Genomic DNA, 13,436 nt, shown 5'->3' on the forward strand with positions numbered 1-13,436 from the left:
AAAAATCTACGTGACCACTCCATAGTCACCAACCACAACACCTTGGCCAGGTAAATCCTGCAATGCTGCTTCTGTTCCCTGGCTGGAAACACACCCAAACACTTCCTGGAGGAGCACATGAAACCCTGTTAATTTAACACATCCCTTTCATACCCGGGACACCCACACCTGCACCAAAAAATCAAGCAAACACTCTTGGTGATAATTTAGAGAAAAACCAAGTTCAGGAACCTCAGAAGTGATCTCATTAAAATCAAACAAACTGCTGGTGCTTGACATAATTAAGGGTGTTTGATTTGGCTCTCGAGCAATGAAACAGCTACACACAGAAAAGTGGTTGCAGCTTTTGTCCTAACAAATAGGAAGCATCATTTATTCCCTACCAGCTCTGTACCAATCCCCTTCTGTTAAAATCTTTCAAACATTTCTTCCTCTTCACTTTTCCTGGCACTGTAGAGCAAAAGCAATGTTTGACAGGTATTAATTTTGAAAACAAATGGTAGATTTTCAGATCAGCTGCTGACGAGAAGGCAGGGAAAGAGCAAATTGCAGGTTGCTTTAATTGCAAACTGGGAATTTTATAAACAAAATACACACAGAGTATCGTTTATAATCATGATCCAGGCCAGAGCAATAATTATGATAAATCCTTTGTCAACCCTACTAAGAAGTCTTTTATGAAGTAGTAGGGGATTAATTCACATTCTAGACAATGGTTCAATAAAATGCTTTCCAGCTTCTCTGACATGTGGAATTCCGCATGGGCTGCAATCAGATGTTCCCCAAAATGGCACTTTTTCATTGCCTAACTGCTTGACAGTTTAACATAAACAAACACTGAATTCATTAAGCTGCAATTTTTAAGCTTTCTAATTAACTGAAACAGCTGAAGTTTGAGTTTTCAAACACATGTTAAAGGTTTAATTTTCAAGACATAAACCACTGTAAGACCTGCAGTTTATTAAAGTTTGAGGTGTTCAGCAGAGAACCTTTCCTTGTGTTGTTCTTCATGGTTCTGCAAAATGTAGACTTACAATATTTTAACACGAAGTCATTAACAAAAGAACAAAATATCTAGTTTTTATAATGAAAGGCATTATTGCTTTGATTTAGAAACAGAATGTTTTTGACTATGAGCTCCCTGATTTTTTTGTCCAATCTTATCAGACTATTTTCATTGCTCCCTTAAATGTCCTGTGGCTTCCTTAACAACACTTAACTAAACTTAAATAAATTGCACTAAAGGTATTTAAGCACTATTTTTCAAAAACCAGCCAACATTCTGCTCTGTGTGATTCATGCCACATTCAAAACAGTCCATTCAATATTTTGGATGCAGCCTTGACCCCAGAGAAGGGTCTTTTGACCCATTAAAGTCTTTTTATCTTTGCCACAACTTGGGAAATGTGCTTCTGGAAGCAACTAGGCTCTAATCCTTCTACAGTCTTAAGTATTAAAAAAAAATGGCTTTAAGCTGAAAGAGGGAAGGTTTAGACTGGATATTAGGAAGAAATTCTTCCTTGTGAGGGTGGTGAGGCCCTGGCACAGGTTGCCCAGAGAAGCTGTGGCTGCCCCATCACTTGAACTGTTCAAGGCCAGGCTGGATGGGGCTTGGAGCAATCAGGTCTAGTGGAAGGTGTTCCTGCCCATGACAGGGAGTTGGAACAAGATGAGTTTAAAGGTCCCTTCCAACCCAAACCATTCCATGACTCTGTGATACATTTTATTTCACAGCAAAAATTGGGTAGGTCAGGTGACTGATAACATGTCATCATCCCTTGGACCCTGATCCTTGCTTGCAGCCAGGTGAGACCAGAGATGACTGGAACGCTGCAGATACTTGATTGCTCTGCAGGTGTTTTTAAATTCAAGCCCTTTGAACTGGATTTGGTCACCTTTTCATTCTTAACCCGAAGTAATCGCAGTAAGAGCATCACTTTAAATAAGGGCACCCACAGCATGTCTGTGACCTGAGGACCTCATGGCCATGGCACCAGAGCAAAGATGTATCAGAGCTGATGGAGGGGAGAAAGGCGTTTTTACTCTTCTTGTCCCACCAGTTATGGATGGAGTCCATTGAAAACAAGTCTGACATGACCTCTGCCATTTCATGAGACATTTAACTGAGCTGTGCTGGGACTTGTCTTGCTCAGCACAGATGGTAAGCTGTGCCCTCTTCTTTCACATGAGATAACAAATCTGACCCAGGCACCAGGTGCTCTGTCCTGCCTGTGGGTTTATGTGTGAAATGTGAAGAGAGGAGGAAATGGCAGGAAGTGAAGCACCATCAGCAAAACTTTCATGTGGGTTTTGTTCCCAGGAAACCACTTCCTCTGTTTGTACGGGCTGGAACAGGGATGGGACTGCATGGGGACTCTTGCTCTCAGCTAATTTAGCCAAGCCAGGAAAGCCATGGCACCCAACAAAAATCAAAGGAGGCATTTTTCTTTATTATTGTATGTTTATCTGAATTCTGCTGTCGTAGAGTTTTTGTTGCATGGGAATTTCCCTCCTCTTCTTTTTCCTTTCTTCCTCTCCTTATTTTTTTCCCTGCCAAAACTGATTACAGTGAAATAAATTTTCAAGAGTTTGGACCAGAGAAAAAAAGCCCAAAATAAACTCTTGTGAATGGGGAACTAACAGATGGATTTATACCATGGAGAAGCACAGCAATGCACAACTGGACTAATACTTGGACAAATGACATAGTTCCTTAGAGCTGCCTGATCTCATTGATCACTTGCCTACTGAGGGTAGGGCACCTTCCAGAGGGATAAAGCCCAGTAGCTTTCTGGAAAGTTCTGGCAAATTCTTCTGTACTCAGGTAAAAATGCACCTACATCTATGCACACTAGTATCTAGTAATGTTTAGAAGGTTGATTTTCTTTTAGTTTTTTAAAAGAAAAATATTTAGTGGGAGAAAATGAAGAGAGATCCCTGAAGCCTCATGTCCCAAGGGGCATCTGGAAATGCACAGTGTGGAGCTGACACTGGCAGGACATGGGGCTGTCAAGGACTGGGAACTGCTGCCTTTCCCTGCTGACCCAGCATCCAGCCCCTGGGATGGTGGTGTGTCTCAGCACAAAAAGCTCCTGGAGTGGGAAAAGGGATTTCAGTGGTGCAGTGTCACCTGCCAGCTTGCGAAAAGCCAAATCCAAGCCAAGCCGCATCCCGGGGCCAAAGGCTTAGCGAGGTTAGTCACCAGCAACCAGTGCATCCCAAAATAAACACCAACGTGTTTTTTGTTCCTAGGTTTGGTGGTTGCACCCCTTGAGGAGGGACAGGCTGGAACAACCTCCCTGGAGTGCCTCAGGATTTGGTTTGGAGTTAAAAGTAAGGCCTTAAGTCAATTAACAACTGTTGGAAAAATCCATGCTAGGAAAGACATGGGCAAATTATGAGAGCAACCACAGCTCACTTTGGTTGGGAGAGCTGGGGATGGTACAGGGGAGGACAGATCAGGACCTGGAGCTACATCCCAGAGCAGCACTGGGAAGCACAGAGCAAACTAGCTCTGAAATTGCTGCTGCCCTGTCCTGTACCTGCCTTCCTCCTCCTGCTCCTCTCCATGGGGATGCATCATAGCTGGAGACCAGAGAATAACTGACAATTGCTCTATTGAAAGGACAATTTTAACCTCTTTTCCTGTTCAGGATCATGGCCAGGCCAATCACGCTGCTCTCAAAGGGCATTTGAGCAACCTGGTGTGTGAAATGCTTTTTCAGGTATTTTGCTGAGCACCCTGACTGCAGATGGATAAGCACAGTTGGATCCATTTATGTTCCTCGACTGGAAGAATGTGGGTCATTTCTGGTGTGAACAGTTCCACTTAGCAGCATAGAACTTTAATTCCTTAAAAATGTGCTGTTGTCAGATAGAAATCATCATTCCCTGGACATTAGCTCTGGTGAAATCCAAAGCAAAATGGTTGATGGTGACAGCAGAGCAGCCTAGGGAACCAAGGGTGATGATGGCATTGCTGTCAAGGGAGGGTTTGGGATGCATGAAACTTGCCTCCTGTTCTGAGTCTCTGGCATTCTCATCCCACCCCAATCCCATCACAATTTCCCTTGTTTCTACTCTGTGATGTGGAAAAAGCTGTTCACTGTCCTGTGTCCCTCATCCTTGGTACAGCAAAATTTGGTTTGCTTCCATCTCACTCTTTTTTTCCCCCAGTGTAATTGTTTAGGCTGGTGCTGATGTGCAGAGACATTGATAAAATTTAAAGACTAGAAACCAAATTGTACCAAGGATCACATATTTCCTTAACTTTGAGCCATTGCTGGAGGTGGCTCTGATCTTCCCCACCATCCACAAGATAGGTTTAACAACCTGTAGAATGGTTTTGCTTTTGTCACTTGTTATTTGCAGATCACTTCGTAACAAACCATGATGGAGAGAGGGAAATTCAGAAAAGATTTAGAAGACTCTGCTTGTTTTAAAGAAAACAAAATTTCACACACCTCCTCGCTTTGCTGTGTTATCCCTGTAGGCCAGAGCCATCCTGGGTGAGGCTGCTCCAGTGAGGTCTTGTGGTTTTGCTAAGAACAACAGACATGGGATAATTACACAAATAGGTCCCGACCTCCAGCTCCCTCTGATCTCCCATTACATCAAAGTGGTTTGGATCAGGATCAGCACCATAACTCAGGCTGAGGTCCTCTCCATTGAGGTGAGGATGGGGTTTGTCCCTTCACTGTGTGACACTTGTGGTTCTGCAGGTATTTGGATAAGATGACGCTTGGTAGGAGTTTTTGTTGTCTGAAATCATATGAAATCTTGGGAGCAATAAGGTGAAATCCTGAGCTCTCATTTATTATTTATTAATAGCAGAAGAAAATGCTTAAGAAAAAAGATAATAGGTAGAAAATTGTTAGTAAAAGTTCTTATTATCATTCTTGTTTTGCCTGCTTAGGTTGTCTTTCCCTCAGGGCTGTCTCTGCTTAGCCATAAAAATACAGGTGTTGGATATAATTTTGGTGTTCAGGATTAAAATGGATATTTATTATACAACTATAGGCCTGATCCAGATCCACTGAAGTCACCAAAGCCACAGATGTCACCAAATCCATTTGTAATTAATTTCTTTCTTGCATCCATGACATAACCTCCAGGTACAACCCAAGCTCTGGGTGCCGAAGCTCCATCTGCTTCAAATTACGGATGGGCATTTTTCTTTTGCTTGTATGTGAGTTCAAACAAACATCACAAGGACTTTTGCACGAAAACAAAATAATGAAGGAGGACTAAAAAGAGTGTGAGGAAGGTGAAAATAATTAATTAGGCTGAAAAGCAAAATCAATCATTCCCTTCCTTCTTGACATTTTAGTGGCTAGGTCTGTCAAAGTCTTCTGAAAAGAAAATGAAACCACCACTATGCTCCTAAAACCAATAGTTAGTAAGTGGCTTCAGCTTCATATTGTAAAGGATTTTTGGGAGACAGTGACTTCTTTGGCTCACATATAGACCCTACAAAGCATTTAGAGTGCCCCAGAAATTTCTACCTTCGTTAAGAAACCATATGCCCTTACTGGAGCACTTTTGTAAAACCGCGAGTAAAATGTAATGAGTTCAGCATTTTCATATCATTTTAATTTTCTTAGCTGATATTTGAGATAAAAGACAAAGCCTGCCTTGGTTTCAGTTCAGAGGACGTTCTGTACTATGGCTTCGCTTTTCTGAAATACTGATCAAAGCAGAGCTGTGAAATCTTACTATCCCATTGCTAACTGCACTGTTGACTTTGTGCATACTTCCAAAATCCCTGCTTCCCCTTAGACCTTTCGACCACCTTATTAAAAGGGAAAAAAAAGCAAGATATTTGCATTTGGTACTGTTCAGTACTTTCTCGCTAGAAACAGCCTTGCCAGGGAGGTGAAACACAATTTTCCTGTTCTATAATTAAAGGAATAAACCTTTTCCATGGTACCTCCAAGCTCGCTCTGCTCTGAAACATGTGTGGTATCATTTTGCCTACTGTGAGGGATGCAGTTCATTAACCTTGGAGACACCCCCCTCATCAAAGGAAGGAGGAAAACGTCTCACGAGTTTTCCCCTCAGATTCTCTGATTATATTAATCCCAGAATATCTGAACTTCATTTTCTTCCCATCTGGGACAAGAATCCAGCAGGGAGAAGTTCAGGGTACCCAAATGTTTCTGTAACTGTCTCAAATAACTTCATGCATTTCAGCTCAGCAGCTGTGTAACCAAGTGTGGAGTCGTGGGGCTCCCCATCAAGCTCAATTCATCCCCATCCCTGGGTTCTCCCGGGAGAGGGAACATTTAGGGGAGGGCTGAAGGGTCCTGTGACACCTCACCCATCACCTGTACGGAGATGCTTCCTGCCACATTTTTCCCAATAGTTTTCTCCCTCCCTAATTTAGATTTCAAAGAAAGAAAGAAAGGAGACGTGGTGTTGGTGGAGTGACAGTGTCAGGCACAGCAAAGATGCAACTGTCTGTGAAAGTGTCTTCCAGGCAAGTTTCCCGTCAGGGAAGGGACCAGCTGGACCAGTTAGACAGTGGGTGGTTTGAGGTGACTCTAAAATGACTCTGCTGCTCTTGGGGTGGTTTTCTGCAGTGGTCGTGGGGATTGCAGACCTACAGGAAGCTGTAATTTTCATTTCAGCAAATTTAACATCCTGGGGACACCCTCATGGGTGGGGGTGATGATTCAGGAGCTGGATGGCAGTGACAGGAAACACACATGAATGTTGTAGGGGGTCTAACACCTCAGATGGGGTATCTGCTCAAGAGCTTTGGGCACACGGGCACCCTCACCCATAGCAGGGGACTCGTCTACACACGTGTGCAGAGGGTGACTGGGGGAGCTGACACTGTGTTCAACTTGTTTCTGTGGTCTCTGAACATCAGCCTTGAAGTCAATCTTCTTTCCTGGAGGAAAAAATAGTAGTTTTGACATTCCAAGAAATCCCAAGGGGAAAAATACTGAAAATTAAATGGGTTGGTCTCCATCCAACTCACTTACTCATGGGAGATAAATGATTTCGTATGCTAATGACCATTCCCTCAAATCTCTGACATTTTCTTACAATGTACTTAAGTACAGTTTGTTTTGCTTTCTGTCTCCACAACAATTAGAAAGATTTATATTTTATTGCTCCAGTTATGTTTGCCAGGACCACACTTCCTTTCCTTTTTAAAGGCACAGTGATACTGTCTGGTACAAGGCACACAACAGAGCTTTTTGAACAGCTAAAATGAAAATAAACAAGGCTGAACTTATCTTGTGGAAGAGGGCAGACACTTTCTCTCGGCACAGCGAAGCCAATAAAGGCTTCTGGCTCTTTTCTCCTCGACAGATCAGTACACACAGAATCAGCAGCAGTTCATAAGCAAGACAACTCTGTCACCTTTTGTGATAACTTAAAATTAATTCCTCCTTCCAATGTGATTATGAAGGGCTAAAACCTGCCACCTTTCCAGGCGCTTCTGGTGGTACAGGCTGATTCCTTCAGTCCTACTGTTTGGCAAAGGGATGCATGTGGAGGAGGGACTCCTGTGTTGGTGCAAGCTGGTGGAGGAACAAAGTCCCACTGTGTCCAGGTAGCACAAACGATGATTGTTCCCAGTGACACCTTTCCCTGCCTCCTCCACCCGTCTCCCAGCCCTCTGGGTGACTCACATCCCATTGAAGAAGGCCCACGGGAGGAGGAGAACTTTCATTTGTGGCCTCCCTGCTGCCTTTGCCAACCAGGATGCTGGTGTTAAATTAGCACTGCTGGGTTGAGACTGCAGGGAATGGAGCTGAGGTCACGATGTTTCAGCCTGGAAACCAGATAACCCAGGACTGCAGTGGCTCTCTGCCCACAGCCGTGTGAGGAGCCTTTTCCATTGCCCTGTGTCTGCCACGTCTGAGCAGCTCAGCACCACGAGAGGTGCTGAACCCTCACGATGCTGCTGTGGCCCATTAGGACCCCACTGCCTGCCACTAATTACAGAATCACACAGAATCAGAGAATATGCTGAGTTGGAAGGGGCATATAAGGATCATCGAGTCCAACCCTTAGCCCTGCACAGGGTCATCACCAAGAGTCCCACCATGTGCCCCAGAGTATCATCCAAACGCTTCTTGAGCTCTGTCAGCCTTGGTGCTGTGCCCACTGCCCTGGGGAGCCTGTTCAGTGCCCAACCACCCTCTGGGGGAAGAACTTTTTCCTGAGATCCAACCTAAACCTGCCATGACACAACTTCAGACCATTCCCTGGAATTCTATCACTGGTCTCCACAGAGAAGAGATCAGGTCCTGCCCCTCCTCTTCCCATCACAAGGAAGTTGTAACTGCAATGAGGTCTCCCCTCAGTCTGCTCCAGGCTGAACAGACCAAGTGCCCTCTCCTGCTCCTCACACAGCTTCCCCTCAAGGCCCTTCACCGTCTTTGTTGCCCTGCTTTGGACTCTTTCTAATGACTTCATATCTATGCTTTTATTATTTTATGCCCCATGTTGTTTCAAAGGCATCATCCCCTTCTGCTGGTGTGGCAGAGAGCAGGGTGGTCAAAGACGTCCTGATTCGCTGACCAGGACTGGCTGCCCCAGCCGTGGGCAGTGACCGTGGGAGCCTTGCTGGTCCTCTGGAACACAGACCTCGTGAGGGGTGGCCGTGTGTGTGAATTGGCTTCACAGCTCAGCTCCAGCCAAAAGTGGGCTGCTAACAATGACCCCACGGCGGGTCGGACCCAGTCTTGTTTGCACAGACAGGGAGAATCCACTGATTGTGGCTTTCTTGGGAATCATTTGCAGTCCATGAGTAATGTGGACCACAAGACGAAAAAAAAATTAAAAAGGGAGTCTTAAAAACGAAAGGAGAAAAGACAGTGGAGTCACTGTTTTCTGCTGTGTGTTATGGACACCTTGAGCAACACCGTTACCAAAAGTCTCTGTTGAAATGTGCTCTACCAGTTTGGAAATGGAAAACCTGGCGAAACATTATGTCTCTAGATCCTTCTCTTTCAGGATTATCACCATTTGCATGGGTTTCATCAGAAAAAATTCAAAGTGGTGGTGACTGCAGTCTGTGACAAACCTTTCCCTTCTCATTTAAACAGGTTTAAGCACTGTCAGTAGTTGGGAAACTGCATCATAGCTAGATGCAGTTCTTATCTTCTTAACTATCCCCTGTCTGAAATGAACATTATTTAGGCTAAGGAATGTGTATTGTATATCCTATATTATATATTCTTTATCATAATTTTCTCTATGGTTTGTAACGATGGACTCAGACCCAGAAATTCAGGTTTGGATTCCTGGCCCCTTCCTTAGACTTCCTGTATAACCTTGAGAAAGTCTCCTTATGCTTCCATTTATCACTCAATACTTTGGGAAAAGGAAATAGGAGCACAGGATACTCTTTTGTGGGATACAAAATCTTATTGCCAAAATTTGAATGAGAAAAAATGCCGATCACTTGCACAGCTGATGAAAGAGCAGAGGGATGCCATGAAGTATGTTCAAAACTTTAATAATTCCCAGTGGTTCTAAAGATATTTTGGTTTTCTCACCACTAGTCAGCCTTCCTCTGCCATTTGTTCCTGGTGTCTTCCAGCAATTCCTTGTGCAGTGCTCATCGCATTGTCTTCATCTGGTGCCAGCTGAAATATGCAGCCATAATAAAGATATTTTATTTCAAAGCTTCACTCTCTGCTCATGGCCAGAACGTCTGAGTATCTTCCACTGTGTTTCTGCTAATAATAATAACAAAAAAAGGCAAATTGAAGAAGTGTCCTCAGCTTGTGTTCAGTCTAAGCTCTGCTTATTTGAGATGGCTTAGGGAGGAGAGAGGACTTTATTAATTGGATTCCACAGGTCAAGGTTGTTGGCAACACCTGCCCCATGGGCTTGACACAGAGTGGGCTCAGAGGTTTCCAGCCCCACTGGCACAACATGTGATGGTGACAGTCCCAAGGGATGTGGCTGTGGCTTCCGTTTCCCGTCCTCCCCCTTGGTGGGAGTGTGGCCAGGCCACCAATGCAGGCAGCATCACCATTCAACAGAACAATAAAGTCTGGGCTCCTATTCCCGAAGGGAAAACGTAAATTGTAAGATCTTTCCTAAAAATATGGATTATGAAAGTGCATCCATTTCTATTGTCTTGGTGAAACATTGTGTTAACTGAGCTTAATCAAACACACATTATTTGTCTCTGTGGATCAAATTCTCTGGCCTGTGTTACCCAGGTCAAACCAGATGATCTAATGGTCCCTTTGGCCTTAAAATTCCCTGAAACAATGAAACATGGGTTTCATTAATGGAGCTAGACATTTGGAAGAATGAACTACACATATCCTCATAATACATCTTTCAGATTCCTATGGCATTTGTCCATCTTTTTGCCAGACTGCAGCTTGTGGAGTGAGGCAAGGCCCTGATCTCTCTCCCTTGGGAACAAACTCCTGACCCAGTTTTGTCTATTGAAAGGCAGATGTCTGCACTTAAGAATTGGACTTGTAGTCTCTTCCAACTCAGAATATTCTGGGATTCTGGGATTCTGTAATTGTGACCTTCCAGTACCTGAAGAGAGTCTACAAAAAGATGGAGAGGGACTTTTTACAAGCACCTGGAGTGCCAGGTCAAGGGGGAATGGTTTCACACTAGCAGAAAGTAAATTTTAGATTAGATATTAGGAACAAATTCTTCCCTCTGAGGGTGGTGAGGCCCTGGCACAGGTTGCTCAGAGAAACTGTGGATGCCTGTTCCCTGGAAGTGTTCAAGGCCAGGTTGGATGGGGCTTGGAGCAACCTGGTCTGGTAAAAGATGTCCCTGCCCTAGATCATCTTTAAGGTCCCTTCCAACCCAGGCCATTCTATGATAATTCTAGGATAAGATGATTCCTGGAAATACAATCCCTAGGTATCTACTTGCATCCAATGAAGCATTGCTGGCTTGTTTCATTTCCATAATTCTGCGGAACAAGACCCTTTATGCTTCTCTTGGTTCATCACTGAAGGGGGGAAGGAGAATGGAAGGTAGTAAAAACTTGGCAGACATGGGGTTAAGTGTGAAGACATTCAGCAGTGAATGCCACCAGCAACAGATGGCACCAGGGGACACTGCAGCCATCACCTCAGAGAAGCCACATTCCCATGAACCAAGCCTCTCTCTCCAACTCCATCCCTTCCTGACCTCCTTGCTTAATGCCTGGGGATGTGCACAGCCACTGTGGAGAGGGTTCCAGCCTCTGGGAGTCGTCTAATTTGTGTGAAAGACCAAGGGGAAAACAAAAATAGGCTGCAGAAGGATCTCATTGCACAAAGCAGCCCCCCTGCCCGGCCCGGGGCAGGCTGTGATTACAGACAATACCTTCCATATTTCTCAGAGGGAAGCAATATATCCTTCCCAAGGCAGGCCCATGACAGCTGTCATGCTTTGTGGCTGCACTGGGTATGTGGTGATGTCACTTCAGAGAAGGAATCAAAGATTGGCTTCAGTTTGAGGAGATTTAGTTGTTTTGGTGTTTTTCAAACTTTGCCTTCATTTACTTTTTGTTTTCTTTTTTTTTTTTTTCTTTTTACAGTCAAAATTCACACAGAGACGTTTCCAAACCCAATCTCTCTCCAAGAACCTTCCCTCCCCGTTCCCTCTCTCCCTGTTGTCCCGTGCTGGCGCCGGGCACTGGATCCTTACTGGGAAATGGGGAGGTCACACGGTTTACTGTCAGCCACAGAGACCTCTTTGGCCACTGTGTGAATCACTCTGGAGAGAGTCTCATTTTCTGCACCACCTCCTGAAATGTCAGAGAAAAATAAAACCCACTGTGTGACTGTAATGAGGCATATTCTGGTCCTGTTTATTTTGTAGGCAAACAGCCACTACCAGCAAGCTACGTTAGCTATAGGTTCCAAAAAAACCTCCTCTACCAAGGATATTGTATGTGAAGGAGAACTGCCAAATTCTCCAGGCTAGAATGTCTTTTTTTCCAGGGAATGGGCTTTTCTGGCACATCTTGAGCAAGCCAGGGTCAGATGGCAGCCAAGTGACTGATACAGAGACCCTGTGCCAACAGGGTAAGTGTCACCACTGCAAGGGGGGAAATCAGATGTAAGATGAGTCCTGAATCTCTACCCTGATCCCAAAACCCATTAATCTTCTCCTGAAGGAGGAACCATCCTCATTTTGGCCTGGTGCCCAAGCCCATTCTGGCTTATCACTCAACCAGGCCGGTCAGTCAACACCGGGAGTTTCCATCTCAGAGGATGGACTGCAGGAAGCCAAAATCTGTCACTTCTTTCCTCTGCCTCATTAGATCCTGCCTTTCACAGGATGCTGAAATCAAGGTCCTGTGTGTTCAGGGACAGATAAATGGCTTCAGACCACCAAATAATGGAAATTCTAACAGAAGGGCCTGTCTGTGGGTCTGATGTTTTTGCACTCTCTGGTAAAACTTTACAAGGCGGTAAGTGCAGTAATTAAGGAAAAGTTTTACAAAAAAGCCCCAATTAACTTCTTAAAAGGGCTCTTGGGTGCAAGTCTGTCATCATGAGCATGGTTTGCTGGGCCTCGGCATTATGGTCTTTAAATTGGGAAGAGCTTCGGGTGGGGACAGCAGGAGTGCCGTGAAAGGAAGACATCTCCCACCTCACCCGTGGGGGCTGGAATGCTTTGGCAAATATATTTCTGTAATTTAGGCCCCAGCTTGTCAAAGTTTAGCCACCGAAACCCACCTGCAGCTTTCCAACTGAAATGGACCTGATCTCCAAAAAAATGAACACCCCTGAGTAGTTTTGTTTAAGTTTCATAGGACAAGGCTGAGAAGGTTTGTTTAGGTGGATTCTGCTTCTCCAGGTGATGAAGCATTTGACCCCAAATCAAATGATGTGAACATACCAGGTCTGAGCAAAGCATCTGCACCAGAGTCATGTTTCTGGTAGTGCAAATGTATAAGAAAAATATATTTAAAAATGTATAAATACAGTGAAAACGTGTAATGCTATCTCTCTAAATCCTCTCACAGCCTCTAAAATTATTGCTTGCATGGGGTGATTATGTGTGTTTGGGAACTTTAATCTCCTTCTGCCGGCCTGATCTTGGCAGTATTGGAGGAATTTTGCTCCCTGTGATTTTGGTGATCCCGTGCTGTCCCCCAGCTATCAGGAGCAGAGATCTCCTCTGTGGTCTTTCCCCACTCCGTGAGATCATCGACACATTTGCACTTATGTTCCCAGATTACTAAAACACAGTCCTACCTTAATCAGCAAAGTGTCAGTTCTCACACTTGGGAATGACAATTGCAGTGGTAATTTTAAAGGTATTTCTCATCTGCGAGAAGCCAAGATATTTTAAAAATAACGACATCAAGGGAATATTTGGTTTAAAAATTTTAGCAGAAGGGGATGGCTTTTTGTGAACTTTATGTTTCCTTTTAACTTCAGGTCCGTTTTCTGCTCTTTCAGGCAGTTTTCTGTGTAAGCAGTTGCTGT

The 13,436-nt window shown here is 44.3% G+C and overlaps 1 long non-coding RNA gene across 1 annotated transcript; it reads right to left on the minus strand.

The window, feature by feature from the left end:
- Positions 1–4,361: 4,361 nt before the first annotated feature.
- On the minus strand, positions 4,362–7,747 carry LOC127477470 (uncharacterized). Its single transcript, XR_007906968.1, has 3 exons — positions 7,647–7,747; positions 6,782–6,895; positions 4,362–4,541 (listed from the first exon to the last, which is right to left on the minus strand). It is a non-coding gene; the product is annotated as an uncharacterized LOC127477470 (long non-coding RNA).
- Between the last annotated feature and the right edge of the window lie 5,689 nt (positions 7,748–13,436).

This window comes from Manacus candei, unplaced genomic scaffold (genome assembly GCF_025592945.1).
Source record: "Manacus candei isolate 608988 ecotype Guabito, Panama unplaced genomic scaffold, ASM2559294v1 h1tg000053l, whole genome shotgun sequence".
Lineage (NCBI taxonomy): Eukaryota > Metazoa > Chordata > Aves > Passeriformes > Pipridae > Manacus > Manacus candei.